The following is a 25,274-nucleotide window of genomic DNA, read 5'->3' as shown; positions in this document are numbered from 1 at the left end:
CTGTGGTATGTGTACCTATGAAGTGTTTTGCACTACAACATTCAAATCTATATCTGGTCAAGCCTCTCTATATAACTATTAGTTTACGGAAAATTCAGGAGTGAAAGATTGTGTTAAATGACACTATGGGAATGCAACTAGCAATATCTGGACTGTGGAATATTCTAAAGGACAAATGACCAGGTTTCTTCAACAAATAAGTAGCAAGAAAAACGGGGGATGGAGAGAGGAAACCTAGAGATTAAAACAGGCTGATTAAACCTGAAGATTAAAACAGATGAGTAAAACAAATACAATGAGTGGATCTTTTGGATCTGTATTATTAAATGACATTTTGGATCCAATTACTGAGTGACATTTATGAGACAATCATGGAAACTTGAATACTAAGTAAATATTTGATTATAATTAAGAAATCATTTTTAGATGGGATAAAGGTACTGTGTAGCTTAAGGGAAAAAAAGAGCCCTAGTATTTTAAAGATATATACTGAAATCCTTAAGGATAAAATTATGTATTTTTTATTTGCTTTAAAACAATGGGAGGATAGGGGATTGGAGAGTTTTATAGATGAAAGTAAGTTGGGCACATGACAGTAAACGTTGAAGCTGAGTGACAGGTATAAAGACTTTATTATATTATTCTACTTATATACATGTTTGAAACGTCCCATAATGAAAAATGTTTTTTAAATGGGAGAAATAAATAAAAGCTCTCTTGTATCCCCCAGGGCTGGGACACACATCTTGTTAAAGAGAACGTGGCCATGGCTCATCAAGTGGTGGTAAACTTGCTGGACATCCATTCTCTGGAACTGGTCAGAAACTGCCCTCTAGGATGCTAACAAAAGCTGTTCACTGGGAGGTGTCCATCAAAAGCGCCCAAATTGGGTGCCAGAGGAAGATGCTGGCCGCTGGGCACTGCTGATCACTGTCCACTGCAGGATCTGAGTTATAAATAGCCACAAGTACTGCAAGAGAAGCCAGTCATGCTGTGGGAGCTGGGCACTGAGGAAGCCACACATGCTTCAGGAGTCAGATCCTAGAAAAGCCATGTTTGCTGCAGGTACTGGATCATGGAGAAGTCATATGCCTTGCAGAAGCCAGGTACTGGAAATCTATGTGTGCTACAGAGGTGAGAGATGGAGAAGCCATCTGCAAGGGCCACCAAGAGCCTGCTGAGGCAGCACACCAGAACAAGGAGGAAAAACCCATTCCCTCTGGCAATGTCTCTCCAGTGCCCTCTCCTGACAGAACTTCAGCGAGCAGGGACAAGGAAAAAATATTTAAAGGGCCCAGATCCAATTTCACAGAACAAGCAAGAAGGGTAAGTTTGGAGCTGAGGAGCAATAAATCAATGATTCCTCACTAATCTCTCTGCTTCTGTTCTTGTCCATCGGCAACCTGTTCACCTCATGGCAATCACAGTAACCTTTTAAAAATGGAAGGCTTGTCTTATCATTTCACTTTTCCTTGGAATAAAATTCAAACTCCTTCTTATGGCCTAAAGGTTCTGCATGTTCTGGTCCCTGTCTCCCTTTCCTACTGATGGCAGCTACCACTTCAGATGGCCTGCCATTGCCATCACGCTGGCTGCAGCAGGGAGGCCCTGCTGGGGCTGCACACTATGTGGAGCTGGCAGGAGTCAGTGACAATTGGGAGCCCTGCTCCTTCTGAGTTGGGGTGGGAGCTTCCCAGGTGTCCTCACTGTAGGCCCCAGCCTCCCACTCCATGGAGCAGGCAGAAGCCACACTCTCCTGGGTGGAGCTGCAGTCACCCAAGTTGTGGCTACAGATCCAAACCTCTGTGTGCTCCTGGTCGGGGAGAGGGTGGTGCCAGAGCAGGCAGGACCCATGCACTCCCTGGTGCAGCTGTAGTAGCCCCCTGCCCTCCATGGTACAGCTGCAACTGCCCAAACTGGCGGCTGCAGCCTCAGGTATCCTTGCACTCTTGGGGGCCTGGGAAGGCCCTCCTGCCCTTGCAGTCTCAGAAACAGAAGCACCTGCTCCTGCTGCCTGGCTTCTCCCTGCTGTTGGTGCCTGCTCTGATGTTAGTCAGGACCCAGCTAGAGCACTGTGAACAGCAAACTCGGGGCCCAGCTAGGGCACTGTAAACAGCAATAGAAGGCAGGCAGATTCCTGGGCAGAAAGGGCCGGGTACCCAATAAGGCCCCACCTTCAGGCCAGGGAGAGCCTGAAGGCTGGAAGCTGGGCTGCCAGTTCCATGGACCAGAGTGGGGACTTGTGGTGCCTTTTCCAGCCCACTCATGGCTGCCCATGGACCAATCAGCACACATTTTCTCCCCTCTGAGGTCCACAAAAACCTGGGAAGATTAGGCAGAGGATGACCAGTTGCAGAGAGAAGCTACCTTGTCTGCTGAGAGCTGCAGAGACAACAGAATGACCTGCCTGCAGAGAGGAGCTACCCCCTGCAGGTCTCCTCTGAGCTGTTGTAACACTCAATAAAGTTGCTCTTCATATTATTCACCTTCCACTTGTCTGCATACCTCATTCTTCCTGGATGCAGGACAAGAACTTGGGCAAAGGTGCCACCAGTTTCCAGATGGAAAAATGACTTCTCAAAGTCTCCTTTGCTTCTGTTTCATGAGGCCATCTCTCTGCCCAGGACTCCTTCTTATCCTGCCCTTTTTCTACTCCCTGGCCAGCTTAACTCCTACTTAGCCTTAGATCACAGTCCAGATGACCCTTCCTCAAGGAGGCCTTCCTTGACCTGAGGCTGGGTCAGCTTCCTGAGCACTCTGCTCTCGCCCTTTGGAAGTAGTCATCACACTTGAAGTTACTTGGCCCATGTCTGACTGCCCCACAGGACTGTGGATTCCATGGGGAAAGAACTGTATCAGTCATGGTCATAGCATATCCTCAGGGCCCAGCACAGTGTCTAACACTCTGTCAGTGCTCAGCAATATTGTTAAATAAAATTTAAATGATGGTAGACACCTCACTGTAGCTGCATTAAATCTGTTAGGGAGAACTGTGTTTGACAAATTGAACCAGAAGATGTCTGAAGAGAGTGGGTTTAATCAGGGAAACCTCCTGGAAGGAAATTACATTTTATGCCAGACAAGAAAGGGGTGGTGGACCTAGATTGGCATAAAATTGTGGAACTGATGCATGGAATAGAGTACTTAGGAAGAAGGGCTCGACTAAAACAAAAACATTAAAGTGGAGAGAGGTGGAGATGAAGCTAGAGAGGTGAGGGTGAAAGCAACAGCAGAAGGGACATACCCATTCAGCAGATCCTAGAGCCCCTGAGGATGGTTAGAGCCAGATGGTTTTGGAAGATGAATATGGCCTCTGCATATCTGAATGGGGTGCAGGGAGTGAAGATAGAACAGGCTGGGCAAAAGAGGGCTGGTGACTGGTGGCTAAACTTAAAATGCATGTCAGTGAAGGTGGAAGAGGAAGGGGGAGGAAGGGAGAAAGAGGTACATGGATTACAGTGGCAACTCTGGGGTTGGAAAGAAAGGTGATTATCCCATATTCTGGACTCTGTGCTGGGTCCCAGGGGTGAAAGAATTGTGCTCATCTTTTAATAGAATTTGTCAGTGGCAGAGACAGACATTCACCAAATATTCAGACAAATAAATATTGCCAACTGTGGTAGCTGCTAAGGAAGAAATTGCAAGCTGCTCAGAGTGAAGCCCAAGAAGCCTGACCTCATCCAGGCATGCATAGGAGGCTTCCTCAAGGAACCGATTGGGAGGCTGAGATCAGAGTGACCTAGTCCACGGAAGCAGGTAGTGAGGCAATGGAGGGAGCACTCCAGGGAGAGACAACCTCATGTTCAAACACAGGTGCCTGTACATACACATGGTTTGCACCCACTCTGCTATCCTTGGAGGTCCTAAGGGATCTCCAGGAACAGCTTGGAGCCAGTAAGTCTTACTCACTGTGGTACATTTGTCCTCAGCCTCCACTAAACCGTTTGGGTAATCTCTGAAAATCAGCACACCTACTCACAACAAACTTATTGACTTCATAGGGAAACCAAAGCACAGAAGGTTGAAGTGATTGTGCTAAAAGCACAGAGAGGGAGCCACGTGGTCACTAAAGGTGCTATTTAGGACAGATTCTAGTTGGGAATCAAGTAATCAATTAGGTCAGCAAACGGTCAATCGACTTCAGCCATTAAAACAACAAGTTGGTGGCACTGTTATCGACACAGCCACAATGACTTGAAGACAGGCTCAGAAGCAAGGCCATAGCTATCCTGGTCAATAAAGTACTTTGGGTCCTGACAAAGCAAGTAATTTGGACCAGCTGTGTTTCATTTTTCACCTCCTAAGCCAAGAGTGGCCCTCTAGGCACATCTATCAATGAAAGAAGGCAGGGCCAAGGGTAGAAGCTGAAGTCATAGGGGAATTGAGAAAAAGAAGAGTATAGGCCAAGAAATTTCACATAAGCTGTTTCAAAACCTCCAAACCTCTGAGGTATGAGAAAATAGGAAATGAGGAAGCAACCCAGAAGATGGCCCCTCCCTCCACCCCTCTCCACAGTGCAAAGCATTACCAGTACTAAATAATCCCAAGTTGGGTAGAATAAAAGAATCACTGCACGTTTGAGATGGAGGGAGAAGTAGGGTCTCCATGTCTCCACAGGCTAGGCTTGGGGACATTGCTGACCCTTCCCAGTTTCCATCCTTCCCTCCCTCCCACCCTTTCTCTCCTTCCTAATTCCAGACACACAGGAGCTTTTTCAGCTCACGGATCTACTGCGAATGTAACCCCTTCCAGTCTAGACCAGAAGTTTCTTGAAGGAAGAGACAGAGCAAGAATCAACTCTGTGTCATTTCCATGTCTGTAAGGCCTACCCAGTACCTGGCACTGAGTAGGCACCCCGTAAATACTGCTTTTGTTGACCTCCTCCCCGAATTCAGAACAAAGCTGCTTTCTTAGTAATCCCCCAGCCCTGACTTAGCAGCCCCTGAATCCTGCCCAGAGATGTGCCCTGCACTAAGTTCTGCCTTTCCTGACATATTTCTGAGCATAGGAGCTCCTTCCACTCCCATATTATTTAGCCACTGCCTTGTCATCCTTTCTGACCTAAGAGACTCATTTTGTTAAAAGTCTCCTTGCAATTCTGGCCAAGTCATCTATCTGTGCAGGAGGAAATCTCTGGGTGCAGGCTTCTCCTGATCTCGTGAAAAAACACCCAGACAGTGCCCTGTCCTTTCTCAGAGACTTATATCCCTGGTGCGAGCCACTGATCTGTTGGTGGCCAAGCTCCCCAAGGTCTCCTCGATGAGGGTACTGAAGTAGAGCCTTAAATCAGGGGGATGATATGGATGGATGGGATACAAGGGAGGGGATTCCAGGTTGAGATAACAGCATGAGCAAGGGATGGAGGTGGAAAAATAAACAGCAATTGAAGGTAACAGTAAGTTGTTTTGTCTGCTTAGCATCCAAGACTGCAGAAAAGAAGTGTGGAAGATGAGGCTAGGGAGGGCTGCCAGAGCTGCCATTGAGGGCTTGCACTTTGTGCTGAGGGTGGTGCTAAGCTTCTGGAATGTTCTGAGCAAAAGGATGATATAAGCAAATTTATACTTGAAAGACTCCATATGGCTCCAGTGTGGAGAACAGATTGCAGGAGACAAAAAATGGTGTTCAGAAGACTACTCAGAGGTTGGGATGGTTGGGCATTGAGATGCTGGTGGCCTCAACTAGGAGGAAGGTCCTAGACTGAAGAGAAGTAGTCTGGATCAAGCAATAATCAAGAAAATAAAGGGATAGAACACAGCGAATGACTGAATTCAGGATGTAAGAGCCAGGAAATAGGTGAAGCTTTATGAATCCATATAATACATTAAAATTTATGAATATATAAAATACATTAACTAGCTCTTACGGGACATCATGTGTATATAGAGTTCTGTGTTTAGCAATAGGAACAGAGAGGTACATAATACATAGTGCCTGCACACAAATAGTTCCAGGTCTAATGGAAAAACAGGACAAGAAAATACCAATGACAATGAAGTATCCCTAGTTGCTGAGGAGCACAAAGGAGGGGCTCCACATCCTGCTTCAGGAACATGGGAAGGCAAAGGGGGAAATTTGCATAGGGGTTAACCACTGAGCCAAGTGTTGATGGACACCAAGTGAAGGAAAAGGGCACAGTTACTGCAAGCAAGTACACAGCATGTGTGAAGGCAATGAGATGTGAAACAGCATGATGCATAAATGGAGGCAGGGATGAGGCAGATGGTGGCACCATTAGCTGTGATCTGGGATGCAAAAGGAAGAACAGCTTGTGGTGGTGGTGGCAGGTAGTGGGGAGGCAGTGTTGGGCTCTGTCTTGGACATATTGTGTTTGTGGTGCCTGAGTAGTAGTTAAGTAATCTCTGTAAAGAGCTCCCTTTTGGAGATGAAGCCAGGCTTAGGAGGGATGGTGATGGTGGCTCACCTAGGCACCTTGCCCTTCATGTTCTCAGTAGCATAAGACCAATGGAGCTTAGCAGGACTGAGATAAGGGGGTGGAGGCTACCCATGGCAGTGCCTTTTGTTTGCAGGGCTGTGTGATTCTGCAGCACTCTTATGTTTCTGGTGAGCTGGCCTTCCCAGGACCTGAGTGGTTGAAGCCCATTTGACACCTGAAGGCATTCACTCCTTCTGCCTCCTGTGGAGTATCTGGGAAAGAAGGTGAGTCACCAAGATCATATACATGATCATGTACAAGATCATGTCTGCAAACAGCAGACAAACAAGGGGTGGCAAAGCCCACCTTTGCCACCTAGTCCCCCACCTGGGTATTTTCTTAGCCACTGTTTCTGTCCCTGGTCTGGGTCTGTATTCCCAGTCCCGTCTCTCCTGCAGCATGTTGGCTGCTCTCAAGGGGAAGGTTGACTTCCTGGTTGCCAGTGAATACCTCTGAAACCAGAGTTGCACTTGAAGAATGAAGCAAGACCCAGTAGTACACAGAGACATCTTATTTTGCCCATTGTCTGCCTCACTGGGAAGGATAAACCTGCTTTCAAAAGTAGTAAAAAAGAGGAAAGAGGGAGGGCTATGCATGTAATAGGAAGAATGAGTCTGTAAGAGTGTCAGAATTTCAGGAAAATGTGCAGGATAAAAGCATGGAGCTGAAAACTTGACTAGAACCAGATTATAGGAGTTCCCAATGAGGAATCAGGCCTGAGGCTCAGCATCAGGGAGGTAAACTAGAAACATTCTTCCTGTGCTCTAGGAAGATGATTCCAGTATTGTATGCAAAATGAAAGGGAACAAGATGAGTTTGGATAGGAAAAAAAGGCTCATTCCATAGTCCAGGCAGAAAGTGATAGGAACAGATCTAGGACAAGGTCAATGGGAGTGGAGACAAGAGGACAGACACAAGCAAAGCCCTGGAGATGACAATAAATGACCCTTCTGACCAATGACTGCAATGTCAATGTGCTTGGAGCTCAAGACAGCAGTGGAGAGTGGCCTTCAGTGAGGAAACAAAGGTTGGTAGAGGTCAATCATGGAGGGCACCTTAAGCCACATGAAGGAGTTTGCACTTTGCCCCAGTGACAATGATAATGTGGAACAATTGGAGTTTTTTTTTTTTCTTTTTCCTGAGGAATGACTTTATTATTTTTGTAAAATTTATGTGTTCTCCTAATTAGAAATTAAATCAATATAGACAAGTCCAAAGAACATCAAAAGTACCTTCAACCCCCACACAATAACGATTGTCAAGGTAAGCCTTACTCCAATCTTGCCCTTAAGTTCATTATTAGAGATGAGAATGCATAGAGAGACAGAGAAAGGGGTGAACAATTTTCCATGGTATCCATGTATAGATATTATCTGGAAATAAAGATATAAAATTTAAATTCCCTGTAATTTAAAGAAGAGGCATCTCACAAGGGGAAAGAAGTAATCAGATCTAGGTTGTCAGAAGATCCTTTTAGCTACTGATGTGACGGAGGGGTGGGAGGAAGGAAGGTTGGATGTCACGGGACCACGTAGGAGACACCAGATGAGAATAGTGAAAGCTTGAAAAAGGCAAGGCTAGCAGACTTGGAAAGAGGGGGTGAAGAGTATCTCCACTATATGAGCAGCTTTCCTAGGACCTGCTTTCTGGTGGAGGGAGATACAAAGGAGGTCCTCCTAGATGGCACATAGGTCTAAATCCTTGGTGATTAGGAGGTGTTGGCTCCATGAACAGAAACAGGCTAAGCAGGCAGAGCAGGTTTGGTGGGGGAGACAGTGTTTCTTCTGATGCGTGAAGATTCTGTGTCTGGTTGGGCATCCAACAGGCATATGGAGATGGGAATCTGGGGCTCAGATGAGAACAGGACTGAAGACAAGGACCTGAGAACCAGCCACACAGAAATGAGCACAGAAACTGTGGGAGTGTGGGAGATCTCCAAGGGAGAAAGTGTCAAGACAGAGACCTGGTCCAAGGACAGAAGCTTAAGGAATTCATCTCTTAGGAGATGAGAGAAGGGAGAGGAGCCAAAGGAGTCAACAGGGTTCGGAAGGACCCAATAATCTTGTCTCAGTGCTTTGTTCATGATCGTTTTCAGAAACTTTCTGGGCAACTCAGATGCAAGGTGTATTTGATGAAAGAGAAGAAAACCACGATTACAATATGAGTGAGGGAAAGGAGCTGGGAAGTAAAGAACTTCATCTCAGGAGGGTGAAGTTAGCAGCTCTGTACAGAGGGCTTGGGGAAGTGGAGGCCAAGAAAAAGTCATCGAATTTGCCAGTTAGGTCTCCAGTAACTGTGGTGGGATCATGGTCTGGAGAGTACTGAGAGCCACGAACAGATGGCTGGGAGCTGAGGAGGGAGCCAGAGCAAGGAAGACATGACTTTGAAGGCAAACTTCACTCTCCAGGAAACTAGGAACTACCTAAGCATTTTCTGGACTGCAAGGCAAGAGCCAGCAGAGCCAGAAAGGCTGAAAATAAGCATGGGTGGTGACAACTCACAAAGCTGGGACCTCAGGAAGCTGGGGGAGCGTTGCAGTAGAGAGGACTGGGCCACTGGATCAAGGAAAGAGAAATATTGAGGTGGAGAAAATGTCGACATTTTAGGCTTGAGAGCATAAATTATACCATTTACAACCACCACGTTTTAAGCATATACATTGTGCTGTGCTGAGTGTTGTCTGGGTGTTATTTGGTGTCATTTTCAGAAGAACCTTAAGGTAGGTACAGTGATTACCCATGTTCTACAGAGGAAGGAAATAAAACTCATAGAGATCAAATATCACATTGCTGGCCAGTGAGAGAGACAGGACTCAAGCCCAGGTCTGTGAGACAGCATGGTACAAGTTCTTACAGACCACTGCACACTGTTTCATGTTAATGGCTTCGCATGAGTCAAAACAGGAGATAAGTCTCCTGGAGTGGATGAAAAAGGAGGTGAGACTGTGATTGGGTGTAAGAGGCATATAAAAAGGCCTCAGAAGAACTTACTTGGACACAGAACGAAGTTTGGGTTAAACAGATGTGACTAGCAAACAAAATGTGACTGGCAGCCTTGCCAAGATTCAGGGAAAACCCAGTTGTCTTTTATTCTCCAGCCTTTCTTCAATGCCCAGACACATAGAGAGATAATTTCTCTTTGACTAATAAAATAAAAAACTGAGTTTCTGGAATAGTCAGTGATTTTTTCCACACAGATAGTCAAACCAGGACTGGTGCTCAAGGCTTCTGACTCCAGGGGCAATGCTAGTTCTTCTAGCCTAGCAGGTATGTGCACACAGATAGCTGGGAATGTCAAAGCACCAGGTCTCGCCAGTGCACAGGGGCAGTACAGCTTAGAAGCTGCAGTTCAGAGCAACCAGGCTCACTGGAGTCTGCCATATCTGGTTCTAAGTGCCGGCTCTACCACTTATTGACCATGTGCCCTTCAATCAGTTGCCCAAGCTCTCTAAACCATCAAATCCTCTCTCAACTGGAAATAATAATAGCATCTGCCTCACGAAATTGTTGTTGGGATAAAACACGATAACCCATGTGAGGTGCATAGCACAGAGCCTGGCACTGAGTGAGAGGTCAATAAATGCTCATGGCAGTTGTTTCTGCTGTATGGTTGCTGTTAGTGGGGAGGACATGACTTAGAGGCAGACAGTCTGGGCTCTAGTCCCTGGCTGACCACTTAATTGCTCTGACCTGAACAAGTTGCTTCACATAGGAGACAGATTTCTCAGCTCTAAATTGGGTATAATTCACGGGTGGCTGAGGAAATCAATTAAGTAGTGGATGGGAAAGTGCTTTGAAAACTACAAAGTGCTCCACAAAGGTTAGTTATTTAATTCTACCTTGGAACTAAAAGATCAGCCTTCTAGAGAACCAGGCACAAAGGATGAGAAGAGAGGAAAATAACTAAGTTAATGAACTCCATAAATCAAAACTGAGAAAGTTTAGAAGAAGAAGAAGGAAAAAAAGATTTTCTACTTCTCAGAGATAGAAGAAATGCATTTCATTCCACAAACGTGTATCTGGAACCTCTTCCAGATAAGGATTTGGGCAAGCTCTGTTGAGGGAACAGGGCTGAGTAAGCCTTGGTCCCTGTTTGCCAACGGCTCCCCCAAGGCATTTGCACATACCTAAGTCTGCCACCAAACAGAAGACAAGCAAAGCGGGGAGCACAGAAAGGGAAAGTTGTTCCAACTGTGAGGCAGTTATCAGCGTGGGCATCTTGGATGAAGTGGCATTACACTGGGCTTTGAAGAATGAGTAGGTGATGAATGTGTGAGGGCTGGGGGGAGTTGTCAGAGGGATGAAAAGGAAAGCTTGAGCAAAGGCACAGTAGCAGGGAAGGGCATGAGTTTGGGGAGCAGCAAGTCAATCCATGCAAGTAAAGAAAAGGTTTCATGAGTGAGGGATGTAGGTAGCAAGTGAACCTGGAAAGGTAGATTGGGACCAGCTCAGAGAGTCTCAAAGTGGATGAAGGTCTTGAGCTTTGTTCTATAGCCAGTGCCTTCCAATTATGTTGGCCTGGCCTGGCCTCACACAGTGTTCTGAGAAAAGCAGGTGTCAGAAAAAAAAGTTTATTTGATTGATGAGACATACTCCATAGTTGGAACTTCAAGTTAGCTTGTTCCCACCAGAGCAGAATTGACTGTAGCCAACAGGAGTGGTTGACCATGTTCTCTGCAGCTCAGGAAAGTAGTTCTCTATGCAGGTCTCTCCAGGGCCCTAGGAAGACTAAGCTCTATCTGAGCCAGACACAGCTCTCTACTAGAGAATTGGAGGCCCCATGAGCACTATGGAGAGAGCCTACTGATTCTTATGCTCCTCAGTTTGCCTTAAATGTTTTTTTTCCTCATTTGTGATTTTCTTCCCCATTGTCTGGCCCACCGGTCTCCTGGTCATTTCTGAAATCTGGTACTCTGTGTTCACTTTAATGCCTTGATGACCTTGCTAGCCTTTATCTTTGCCAATTTGTCAACCATTTCTGACCTATTCCCTGGTTCGCCCCACATGCACCTCCCTCCAAAACACATAGGCAACCAAATCCCTGCCAATATGCAGAGGTGGGCTTAGCAGTTTGAGTGCAGATTCTTCCATCTTGCCAATATTGGGGAGCCATTCTGTCTGGGGAGGTCAGCCCTTTACAAACCTGACCATGACTAATCTGCCAAGTAGCTGCTTCATTGTTGAAAGATTCATAGCTTTGTTCAGAAAAGGTCAGATTCATTGGTTCTAGTCAATTAGAGAATAATTTATTGTGTCTCTTCCTTCTGTGACCTCCAAGACCATATGTAGTTTATCAGCAAGGGGCCAATATCCAAGGCAAAGTCAGGCACACTGATAATCCCCAAAAAGGCAGAAATGGGGCCAGTGAGCTACCTGAGCTTCTCAGGATTGGAAGTCTCAGTTGGATCTTGTCTCCCACAAATCCCCATCACAAAGATGTTAAGTGGGCACCTGGTCCATCAAACACATTTGGAATTGCCAGTATTGTACAAATGTGAGATTGTGTGGGCAGACTCTAAGAAGACGGCTATTTCCTCTCTAGTATCATCCCACAGTTAGGACAACCACCAGGTAGTAGGTATCAGAGCCTTGGTTATGTCTTTCTGGTACGAACAGTGAGACTCTTGGGGAATGGCTAAATAAATTAGATTAATAAGCTTTATTACTCAATTTTAACCTAACAAAGAAAGCACTTTACTAATATGGCAAAGCATTAAGATAAACTAGAATGGCTATTTAAATGTGATACAAAACTAAAGCAAGATTTGAAGAAACACAAGCCCTAAGAATTTGAAAAAAAAAAAACACTTACTTGATAAGTCTAAATTCATTAATTCTAATACTTTCCTTTTCTTTCCCTTACTTAATCCACTGGTTTCTACGTCAGTTTATACTAAGCTTCCTTCAAATTTTTGACTGTCTGCTATCTCAAGATCAAGAAAAGAATCTAAGAAGAATGACTTGGCTGTATTTCCTTTGACACCACTCTCCCCTGGTCATGAGCTGCAATGTTGAAGGAATCATTCTTGTGGCTCTTTTCTAATAGCCATCTTCTGAAGTCATTAATCAGAGATGTCATTTTCTCCTCATTATAGTGCTCCTGACTTTGTTTCCACGGAATCTGAAAGAAGCCAAAAGGGAAATAAAGATAGCCGTGTATGGACTACTTTTCAGCATGAAACCCTGTGATTGTTTTTTCTTCAATTAAGAGGGATTAAATGTTCCTTCTTGAAAACTAAGTCCCTTGCCCTCTAAGCCAGAATGTATGGTATTCATAATATATGTTGGATGATACCTTAGAAATTACCACTCCCTAAACTTTTTTCTGTTAGGATTTGGACTTGGGAAATGAATAATGCCAGAATGGAATGTTTAGAAGAATATTCCAAGACCATAATTAGATTTTTAAACAAGGATACATAAATGTTTTTCCACATGTGCTGTGAAATCAGAGCCAACATCAGAGTCCTCCACTGTAGCTCTACTCCTAGTTCCTTGTAGGAAATGCCCAATTGTGGCTTTTTCCGTGGGGCAAGAATAGGGTTCCAAGGACATGAGAGTTGCTTCATCTACAGCCCCTGAGACGGGAAAGACTCACTTAAGTCTGATTGGGAGATAAGCATCCATTGTGGCTTATAAAAATTTTTTTTGATAACAACTAGGAAGAAGGCTTTGGAGACAGAAAATTGTCAATCTAGGAAATGGGAGAGATCAAAGAAATAGGAAAAGTGTTATGAGCTTTTCCATCGGGATAGTAGAGAAATTCTGAGGCATGGGATTATGGGCACTATCACAAAGGAAGTCAGGGAAAAGTGAGGAGATGAAAACCAGACACAAAGTGTTGTACAGGAGACCTTTGAAAGATTTCAGAATATCTCCCAGAAGTCCTCAGTACAAAAAGCCCATTACTTCTTTAGGGCAGGAGAAATGAAATTGGGAGCCAGGAAGACTCTCATGTCATTGTCCAAATGAAGGAGAGGACCACAAAAGGGCAAGAGGAGGGGAGTGCAAGCTGACAATGGCCATAGAGCCAATGGGAAGGAAGTGAGAGGAGTTCTGGGAAGAAGGCCAGGCACAAGGACACACCTTGAGAGTTTCACAGAACCCAGAGGTCCCTATTAGCCCTTTGTCGATCTCTGTCTATAGACTTATTTGAGACCCCGTGAGTCCTTGCAATCACACCTGCTATTTCTACCATGACCAGTCTGGGACTCAGCTTCAAACAGGGCCTCTGCCCACTTTGGATTGGCACGGATTTTCCCAAAATGCCTATCTGTACACCACTCTTTCCCTTAATCAGCTTCTGTCTGGCCAGACATCTACACCTAGAAATCTAGATCTTCAGCCCAGACCCAGAGAAGCCTGTATTCCATTTCAGCCCCTATCCTGCATCCCTCCTGCTAACTTTGTTCTTTGTGGTTCTTGCCTGCCTCAGCCACTCATCTAGCTTCTGGTCTTAGGTGATCCACTCTGAGGAACCTTGCAGGCGAGTCCTCTTCTACACTACATGACCAACCATTTCAGGAATGACTCTGGATGCCCAGAAGTTTGGTATCTGCTAGCATTCCTTCTTTCATTGCTCTCTGTTTCTAGCCTCCCCTGCTACCTCTCCTGGTCAAGTCTAAGCAGAGACTGCCTGGTCCCAGAATCTCAATGTGTCACTCCTGGCCTGTGGTTTGGCCTTGGTTGTTAGCTCTGTGACTCATGGGAATGACCACTGGCTGAATCCCTTCACTGATTACTTGCAGCAATTGGACCAGGCCTCCTGTTCCTGGAGACCTTCCCTTGTATAGGTCCCAGCCCAAACATCAGTGTGCAGACCCCTATCTTCGCCTTGGATGTTCTTCCCATTTTCCAGTCAGCCCATATGGCAGTGACAATGGAGGGCCCTAGAGAAGACTTCACTTCCTCTTTCATGTGAGGGTTACAGAAAACAAATTATCCAAGTTCTTGGATAGGACCAAGGTCTGATGGCATATCATGAGTGAAGCTAAGGAGGCTTGAGAATTCTGTCCATCTCAAGCATCACCAGGGAGCTCTCTGACTGAACTTGGATTGCCCCAGGAGCACTCAGATAGCCAGAGGTTATTGCCAGCAAAAGAGATCAAAAAGGGCCTTTCCAAAAATGGCAGTAGTGTGTTTGGATATTGGAGCTAAGGACAGCTAACAATCTCCTGATGCTGTGACTTTGGTGACCCAGGTATTCACATGAATAATTAGAATTATCATACCATCTCCCAAATCCCAGGCTTACCTAAAAATCAACATCCCAGATTATCATTATCTAATAGTGACTACCATATTGGACAGTGCAGATATAGAACATTAAGCCTTTCCCCAAGGGAGTTTCTGAAATAAAGATAAAGAATGTACAAAAGGCTAGTGAACACTCACTAGCCAAAGGGGCCAGACCAGAAGGGAGGGGCTGTTGCCACATGAGGAGAGGAAGAGGGATCCTTTTGGTTTGTTATTCCCTGGCTAGCTCCTGTCCAGTGAGCGTCTTTGGACTAGTGGACCCACCTTGCCTTGCTACATCCCTGCCTCTTATTAGCCACTTCAATTTTCACCAAATGAAAAAAACTGTAAAATTTATCATGTGTCATTTAGGAAGATTTAAACAAATGAAGAGAGTTTATTCCCATATGGGAAACCTAATTATCAAATAAATGCCAATGTTCTCCAAATTAATCTACATTTAACATACATTTCAACTGGAATTTGGGGGCTTAGGTAGGTTTATTCTAAAGTTAGTCTGGACTAATTCAATTCAAACAAACTGAAAGTAGCAAAACTTTTAAATTCTAGATTATCATATATTAATTTCATGCGTTTAATTCAAAATAGTTGTGGAAAGGCATAGAATATAGATCATGCCTCATTCTTTGTTTTAATGGCATCTGGCCCATAATAAGAAAGCCACAGAAGTAAAAACAAGTTGGCTTATATTTTCACATTAAAGACAGAGTTCAAAACTAAAAAAAAAAAAGTTAATCTGGAATGTAAATAATTAATAACAGCTAGAAATTTTTTTTTTTTTTTTTTGAGACGGAGTCTTGCTCTGTCACGCAGGCTGGAGTGCAGTGGCTGGATCTCAGCTCACTGCAAGCTCCGCCTCCCGGGTTCACGCCATTCTCTTGCCTCAGCCTCCCGAGTAGCTGGGACTACAGGCGCCGCCACCTCGCCCAGCTAGTTTTTTGTATTTTTCTTAGTAGAGACGGGGTTTCACCATGTTCGCCAGGATGGTCTCGATCTCCTGACCTCGTGATCCACCCGTCTCGGCCTCCCAAAGTGCTGGGATTACAGGCTTGAGCCACCGCGCCAGGCCAGCTAGAAATATTTTTTAAAATAAACGAGGGGACACTTCCACAGAAGATATTAAAATGTATTCTAAAGTCACAGTAATTACCACAGAATGTGACAGAAGAGACAGATTAGTGTACAGAATATGTCTACAAGCAGACTCAAATATATGAATATTAGGTATATGATAAAGGAGACAGCTCAAATCAGCATAGAAGTATGTGAGATAAATGGAGAGACATTTGGGGGAGAAATTAGCTTAGATCTTGTTATGTAGACAAAAAAACAAAATACCAAAATAAAGCCATAGCCTCATACTAATCTCTTTCACATTCTCATCTGGAGAAAGCAGAAATCTGAATCTGAGCAACACTGTACTTTTTTGCATCTTGGTTTTTTCACTTGGCATGATGCTTTTGAGATTCATCCATTGTGTTATGTGCTTTGGCAATTCTGTTTTATTGCTGAGCAGTGCTTCATTGGATGAACGTGCCATAGTTTGTTCATACATTTTGTATATCCAGTTTGTGTATCCACCTTTACGCAATTTGCTTATCATTCCCCCATTGATGGACTCTTGACTTGTTTCCAGTTTTAGGCTATTATTAATATAGTTGCTATGAACATTCTTGTATGATTCTTTTTATAAACATATACTTTCATTGCTCTTGAGTAAATTCATGGAGGTCGAATGATTGGGCCTAGGGTGCGTGGAGGTTGAGTTTTACGAAACACTGCTAGACTCTTCCCAAAGTGATTGTATAATTTTACATTCTTATCAACAATGTGTGACAATTTGGCTTTCTCCACATCCTCATTGGCATCTGGTATTGTCAGTCTTTTCATTTTTAACCACCTTGGTGACTGTGTAGTGGTATCTCACTGTGATCTTAATTTGCATTTCCAAGATAACAAATAATGTGAGCAATCTTTCTTGTGCTTATTGACCATTTATTTGTATATCTTCTTTGCGAAGTGTTCATTCAATAATTTTTGCCCACCTTTAATTGTCTTTTAATTACTGGATTGTAGAAGATCTTTACATATCCTGAATACCAGTTCCTTGTCAAATGTATGTTTTTTAAATAATATTCACAACATGTAACTTACCTATTCATTTTCTTAGCAGACTTTTTTGATGAGCAGAAGTTTTTAATTTTTATGAAGTTTAATTTATCAATTGTCCTTATTAATTCTGTTTTCTTATCCGGAGAAACATTTGACTAGCCTAAGGGATGAAGCAATGCTTTTCTAAAAGGTTTGTGGTCTTTTACTTTATGTCTAGGTCCCTGGATCTAGCCCCAATTAAATTTTATGTATGGTGGGTGTGAAGTTAGGTTTGAGGTTCATTTATTCATATGGATAGCTGGTTCTTCCAATGCCTTTTATTGTAAAGACTTTCCCTTTCTCATTAGATTGCTTTGGCACCTTTGTCAAACGTAATATGACTGTATAAACATGAATCTATTGCTGGACTCTGTATTTGTCACACGATATATTGGTCAGGACTTATGCCGGTAATACACTATCTTTATTAACATAGCTTTAGAGCAAGTCTTGAAGTCAGGTTAAGTTTCATCCTGTAATTTTGATCATATTTTTCAAAATTACTCTAGGTTTCTAGGTCCTTTGCATTTCTATATAGCTCTTAGAGCAAGCTTGTTAATTTCTACCAAAACAAATTGTCATGATGATGACATGTTTATGTTAAATCGATAAATCTATACATAAAATCTATACATTTGTAAATCTATTTGTGAGTTGACAATCCACAAATAGTGTCTTCCTGTTCATGCATATGGTATATTTTTCCATTTCTGTAATGAGTTTTTAATTAAAGAAGTGTCTTTGTCAGAGCTGTGCTTTAGGAAGATAAATTTTATAGCAATACGAAGTATAGGTTGGACTGGAAGCATGGATACCATTTGGAATGCTATTGAGTTATCCATGGACAGGAAATATATGCTTGAAGCAGTGTAGTATTAGAGGGGAAATTAGGAAATGCATTCCCAAAATAGAATCATCAGAACTTGGTGATTGGACATGAAGAGTGAGAGAGATGACACAGACTTAGATTATTCTGATATTTTTGTCCTGGATAATGTAGAGGAGGACATTCTGTAAAACATTAACTGGTCTTCACGTAGAAGTATTTTAGTGCATATTATTTAACAGAGCTTGTGCTTGGTTCTGGGGACATAACAAGAGCAAAAGTATACATGGCCCCCACCTTACTGGAACACTTTGTGGATGATAAAGATGTGCATTAAATAATAACACAAATAGAAATAAAATTGTGACTAATAAAAGTGCTTTAATGCTAGCACATCTAACACCTAGATCTTCGTTTCTAATACCATTCTTAAATAAAGGGAACCAGAGCTCCTTAGAGAAAAGACTTATTCTGGGACTAGAAAATATACAGGATAATGCTGAAGTATCTTATAGCACCAGAAAGTAAAAAAAAAAAAGTGCTAAAAACAAAACAGATCTTTACCATGATGGAAATGTATCAAAGTGACACAGCAGCCAACAAAATGACTTCTCAATGCCCAAGCTAGAGTAATATAAGCAACAAAATAAATAAAATAACATTAGAATATAACCTAAAGTATAAAATAAATATCCATGAGTATGTAGCAATATACATTAATTAATGGGAAAGAAAAGATAGCCTCTCAGGCATACAAATTTTAATAAATTATATAACTTCTCCACCTTAAAGGAAGAGGGACATAACATCCACTCCTTAAATGTAGGCTGCACATAGTGGCTTTCTTCCAAAGAACACCGTATGGCAAGTGGGGAAGAGTAATTTTAAGGTGGAGACACCTGACAGACATTACTTTAGCCAGGTGATCACAATCAGAATCAAGTTATACATTAAGTACATAGTATGTTGCCTTGATGATGTGATAAAAATGTCACTTTACTTCTGTGATTCCCCTCTCAAAATACATAACCCCAGTCTAATCATGAGAAAAATATCAGGCAAATCACAAGAGAGACAGTCTACAAAAAAACTGATCAGTCCTCCTCAAAACTGTCAAAGTCGTCAAAAACAAGGAGTCTGAGAAATTGTCACAGACAAGAGAAGCCTAAGACACGACAACTAAATGTAGTGTGGTATACTGAAACACACAAAAACATTATGTAAAAAGTAAAGAAATATGAATGAACTATGAACTTTAGTTAATAACAACATATCAATATTGGTTCATTATTGCAACAAATGTTCTGCACTGAAGTAACATGTGAATAATAAAGAAAATTGAGGTGGAGAGGTACATGGGAACTCTGTACTATCTGTTCAACTTGTCTGTAAATCAAAAACAGTAAAGTCTATTACTTTTTTAAAACACCCTCTAAAGGAGAAGTACACCTTCTAAGGGGTGTTTGAAGTCAGAGAAGGGCTTCCTGGGGAAGTTAACACTTTATCTGTAATCAGAAGGATGAGGAGGGATTACGCAGATGAAGATCTGGGAGGATAGTAGATGAGTGTAAAGGCCCTTAGGTAAAAAGAAGCACGATGTGTTCAAGGAACAGAAATAATAGCGTTGTGATTTAAGCAGCATGATCAAGGGTGAATATGGTACAAAACATGACAGAATAAATAGACAGGAACCAGAATGCGCAAGGCTTTTAGGCCATGTGAAGTATTTTTGTCTTTATTTTAAGAGCAAGGGTTGTAAGTGGCAGGGAGTGGAAGGTGGTAAGAGGAAGAGGGAGAGGGAAGGGATGCTACTTCAATTTTAGTTTAGCCAACTGAGTGCCTGAAGCAGGATTCACTCAGATGGGGAGACTGGAAGAGGCCAGGAAATCAGTTTTGCACATGCGGGATGTAAGATGCCTGTGAGATATCCAAGTGAAGGTGTCTAGTAGACTGATGTACAGGTCTGGGATCAGAAAAGACTTGTGAATTGGAGAGAAGTTGTTGAGTTTCCGGCATATAGGTAATAGATGAAGCCTCGGGCATGAATGAGACCACCTAGGGTCTTGCATTCAAGTGCCTAAAGATAAAGGTGGGAAGTCACCAACCTATAAATAACCACGCACTCTCCCAGCCAGACTGTGTGGAAGGACAACAGAAGAGGATAGAGGAAAGAAGTCTGGGCAACAGCAACATTTAAAAGGAGGAAGAATCCATGAAGGAGACAGCAAAGACATTCTAAAGGAATAGTGTGATGTCACTGACACCAAGAGAAGAGAAACAGCAGCTTCCAGCAGCTAAGAACACAGAATCCATGGCTTTCTGGCCCAGTTCCATTGCCATCAAGTTGGTCACTAGTAGGCTAGGCCATCATGACTGACTGGAGCTAGGGCAAGAGCAGAGTCAGCAACTACATAAACGTACCTTGTGAATATCTTCTGGGAAGTGCTATGAGTCCAGAGTTGAGGTTGCCTCCAGGCACTGGAACTGCCAAGAGGCCAACTGAATTATCGTGGCCCATCCTGCCTGCACAGAAGCAGGGTCTGCCTGTCCTCTTAGAGTTGGGCATGGTGCCCTTGACCTCAACTGCATACGTGTGAACACCCAAGTGTTTTACAAAAGTGTAAAGACCTCTGCTAGCAATAGCTTTGCCTATCCTCATTGGGCATTAGAGCGCCAAACAGGGTGGCAGCCTGCACAAGCACCCAGTCTGTACCCAGGTCTGTACTGGGCTTCCATGAGACTATAGAGATGAAATCATAACAGTTTTGTTTTTGAAGAGTATAAGCAATCACTTGAATACAAACTGAGCAGACTCTTAAAGACCCAAGAGAGAATGAGTAGAAAGCTACACAGTTTGCTAAGTTTTCAGATTATCACCCCTAATTCTTACAAAAAGTTCTACATGATAGATCCTATTCTTATTACTCCCAAATTTTAAAGGAGGCAACTGAGATTCAGAGAAGCAAATCAGTTGACGGAGGGCAAGTTTTGTAAGTGGAAAAGATAGGATTCATACCCAGATCTTTTTGACTCTAAAGTCTGCCTCTTTTAGTCCTTAACTTTGCAGGGCTCTCAGTAAACATCAATCCTGTTACTGACCCCATCATCTGAAGCAGATAGGAACACCTTCCACAGGATAGGTGTGTCTGGCTAGGGTTTCTGGAAAGAGGAGGCATTAGCAGAGTGGAAAGATAGCCTGAATCCCTATTAGTGAGGGCAGGTGTTTACCAGAGTTCAATGTAGCTCCTCTATTCCTGTATCTTGTCCAGGCTAATCCAGTCCTGGATGATGTAGCATTTCATCGAGTACGCCCTTTGCCTCCAATAATAAGATTCCCTTCTTCTTCAAGCAAAATGATGGCTTGGCCTTCAGTGTGTTCAGTCGCTCTGCATTGAAAAGACATCTCAGCTGGGCCAACTTTCAAATCATTTACAGTAAAATAGTCCTGTTGCTAAGACCTGCATTCTGGCCTGACTCAGGTGTTGCCATGTACAAGTGTCCCTGAGCCTTGGTTTTCCCATTTATAAAAGACAGATGTGTTGGTTCTTTCTATGCTCCATTGACTGAGGACAGATTGGTCATTCAGTCAACCAACAAAGATTACTGAGGACCTCCAATGTGCCAGGCATACTGAGGTACAAAGTATGCAATGTTGAGCAACACAGAAATGATCTTGGGCCTTGCGGAGTTTAACGTCTGTTGGGAGAGATGGCCATATGTGCAGGTACATTAGCACACATTGTGATCACAACATGAGGGCCAAGAGACCAGAGTGGCTAACTCTGCCTGGGGGTTGGACAGGTTGCCTTTCTCACCATTACCTTTCCCTGGTTAACTTCTGCACATCATTCATTCATTATTCATTTACTCCCCCAAGCATTCTGTGAGTGCCTGCTAAGTGTCGGACACTGGAAATACAGTGAAGTTCAAAAACACAATGACCTGGCCCTGGGGAGCTTACGTTCAAGTGGAAAAGATGAACAATAAGCAAGTAAACAAACACACAGGGCTTATAGCCCTGTAGCTTCTTCAGTTTGACTGTTTCAAGAAGGCATCTCTGAGGAAATGACATTTTAATTGAGACCGGTTAACAAACAAAGAGCCAGTCACATAATAATCTGGGAGGCAGAGTTTTCTCACAAGCAGGAAAGCAAGTGCCAAGGCCTTAAAGTGGGACTGAGCTTGGTCTGTTTAAGGAAAAGAAGAAAAGAAAGCACATGAGGTTGGCATATGGAGAATGAGGGGAGGACAGCACCAGATGAGGTTAGCATGGTAAGTGGGGCTGGGTTACTTGGGGCCTTGGAGATCAGGATAAGAAAGGTGAATTTTATTCTCCCTGCAATGGGCAGCCACGGGAGGTTTGAGCAGGGAAGTAAAGCGATTTGCATTTTAAAATCACTCTAGCTCCTGAGCCAAAAGTGGGTTGAGGGCACAGCAAGAGTGGAGGCAGGGAGACCAATTACAGAGTGGGAGTCGACTGTGGCTTTGCCAGTGATACTCTCCTATTGCTCAGCTCAGTACTGTGAGCCCTGTGAGAGGCCTCCTCTCTGATTCCCGCCTTCTGCCAGGCCTACTGCTAGAGCTCTGTGCATGCAGAAAGTGAGCTGCTTGCTGTGACAGTTTCTCCCCTCCTCTGGTAGCAAGAAAATAACTGAGATTGGAAGCTAAGAACCAGAAGTCCTTCCTCCCACAGTCACTCTGGTCTTGACTTCTGCCCCCCACCCCTTGGTGTTTGCCAGAATCTCTGCCTATTTCTGCCATATCAATTCCATTTCAGTGTTGTTGGACTACAGATGCATCAATCAGGCAACTTCTTTCCCAAATCCCTTCCAGGCAGGAAGGCCTCGGTCCCTCTTCATCTTGCCTCCTGACTGCAGTCTAGAAGAGCATGGCCTGGCAGATTGGCGACCAGTGCCCACATGGGCAGGACCTGTGATTGATTGCCACCCCCAGTCTATGCAGGGCCTCTGTCTGACTCTCCCCACTGGGAAGGCAGGAAAGAGGCCCAGGCAGAGGCTGGGCTATGACCAAGGCTGTGTTCAGAGGTGGAAGCCAAGCCAGGACCTGTGTCCAGGTTTCCAGACTCCTAGTCCCATGCCTTTTTCTACCCCACTATGCCGCCAGCCCATTCCAAGAGAGAAATCAAGAGTCTGAGAATGGCTTTGGAGCAGGAAACCACAACTCTCTTGCCAAGTCCACTTTCCCATCAGAACAAACCCCTTTAATTCTCCTGCCACCTCAGCAGTGTTCCTCCCTCCTGCCTGCCTATCCAGATTTCACTCAGAGACCATTGGAAATCTGGTCAGTGCTGGTTTGGGGAGCGGCAGCGGGGGCAGAGCTAATTCCACACTGGAGATGAACAACTCATGACCAACACATTTGGGCCTCTGAACTGACAATGAAAGCCCAGATGGCATCGCTCACCATCTTCACAGTGATCTGCAGACGGATGAGGACTTCTTTCAAGACCAAAAGTTAAGCAGAGACAAAAGGGAGCCAAACACCTACTTCCCTCTGCTACATATCTCTCTTCTCCTTGTTATGAGGAAACTGCCTTCTCACTCCTGGGCCTCAATTCTCCCCTCTGTAAAATGAAAAGCTGGCCTAAATGATCTCTGACTGAGAACCTTCTAGTAATGCTGCTCTGCAAACTCTGTGAGGCGTGAGACTGCTGTAATGAGTGAGTGGTCAACGTGGGAAGACAAGAGTCCTAGATTTCCCAGGGAAAGCAAAGCAGTCTCTGAGAACTTACTCTGTTCCAAGCCTTGATCTGAACCCCATCTTGAGGGGAGAACAGGGTTGGGGGAGAGAGAAGAATTCAGGCAGCTGCCATTGAAGATAAATTTTAAGAAAATAGCCAAGATGTTGAAAGAGTTCATTTAATAAATTTTGCTTGGTGATATATATCTCCCTGTCTCTCCTTGAAACCTTCAGTAAAATGCCACATTAACTGTCAATGCATTTGCTGTTGGATTTGTTCTTTTTGAATATTAAGCATTATGCTGAAACTGCCCTCTACAAGGGCATGGTGCCAGAGCAGGGAGGGCCCAAAGAGGCCCCGGCACCTTTGAATATATCCAGAAGAGTTTTACTAGCCTGGCCTGTCTACAGGAGGAAGGCCTGATGGTCCCCCAGCTACTCCCCTGCCCCCATCTCCTTTTCCCTCATCCTGGGGCCACTAGGCCACAGAGCACCTCTGCTCAGAAAGGGTGAGAATCCTCAAAGAAGAAACAAGGCCTCAAGGTTTATTTCACAGTTCAGTAACTTGAAATGCAGGGCCTGAGTCTCAGAGATCAAGGGAGTCACATATAGGGTCTAAGTTTGACTTGCAAGCATATTGGCATCACTGTCACCTGGGATGGACTGAATAGTGTCCCCCCGCCACCACCACCCAATTCATATGTTGAAGTCTTACCCACCAACGTGATGGTATTGGAGGTGGGGCCTTTGGGAGGTAATTAGGGTTAGATGAGGTCCCGAGAGTGCGGGCCCTCATGATGGGATTAGTGTCCTTACAAGACAGGGAGTTTGTATTTCTCTCTCTCTCTCTTCCCGCCCCCCTTCCCCCCTCCCCAACCCCCGAAGCATGTGAGCACACAGCAAGAAGGCAGCTGTTGTTTAAGCCCCTAAGTTTATTGTATTTTGTTATGGTAGCTCAGCAGCTCAAGCTGACAAGTAAACCATTCCTGGACCGCTGAGAGGAAGCCAAAGCCTTTCCCTTCACATATATACATGTTAATCAGCAGCCCTGTGAGCGAGGCATGAAAGGCATTATCAACCCCACTCCATATGGGAAGAAATTGAAGCCCAAAAAGCAACCTCACTTGACCAAGGTCCCAAAGTGAATAAGCCCAGTGTTGGGTCTCAAACCCAGTACTTCTGAGTCTAAGTCCAATATTCAAGTCCTGGTTTCTCAAAGCGTGGCCCAGGGCCCACATCCTTTGGAATACTCTGCAGAGTTTCTTGAGCAAGAGGAATTGGTGGCTTGTCAGGCTTCCTAATTAACATCATCTGAGGGTGAGCTCATGAATCTGCATTTTAGCCAGCTGCCCTGTGAGTCTTAGGCTTCCTAACAGTAGAGAAGCTGCCTTAGTTTACTCAGGTTGCCATAATGAAGATGGGTCTTAAACAACAGAAGTGTATTTTCTCATAGTTTTGGAGGCTAGAAGTCTGAGATCAAGGTGTGGGCAGGGTTGGTTTCTCCTGAAGCGTCTCTCCTTGGCTTATAAGATGGAGTCTTCTCCCTGTGTCCTCAGATGGTCATCTCTGTGTGTGTGTCTATGTCCTAATCTCTTCTTATAAGGACACCAGTCCTTTTGGATTAGGGCCTACCCATATGACCCTCTTTAAATGTAATTACCTCTGTAAAGACCTACCTCCAAATACAGTCAACATTCTGAGGTACTGGAAGTTAGGACTTCAACTTATGAATTTGCAAGGACAAAATTCATAATAGAAGCCTCGATTGAAAATGTGATCCCCAAGTCCCACCCCTAGTGAAGAGCAAGTCATTTCTCTTTTTCTCCCTCTTCCTCCCACATCTCAGTACTCTAAAAAGAGCAACATGTTTCAGAGTGCTGGCTTCAGGTGAGCCAAGCCAGGAGGCCCT

This window comes from Trachypithecus francoisi, unplaced genomic scaffold, assembly GCF_009764315.1.
Source record: "Trachypithecus francoisi isolate TF-2019V2 unplaced genomic scaffold, Tfra_2.0 Lachesis_group6, whole genome shotgun sequence".
NCBI lineage: Eukaryota > Metazoa > Chordata > Mammalia > Primates > Cercopithecidae > Trachypithecus > Trachypithecus francoisi.
This window is presented reverse-complemented; position numbering follows the sequence as displayed.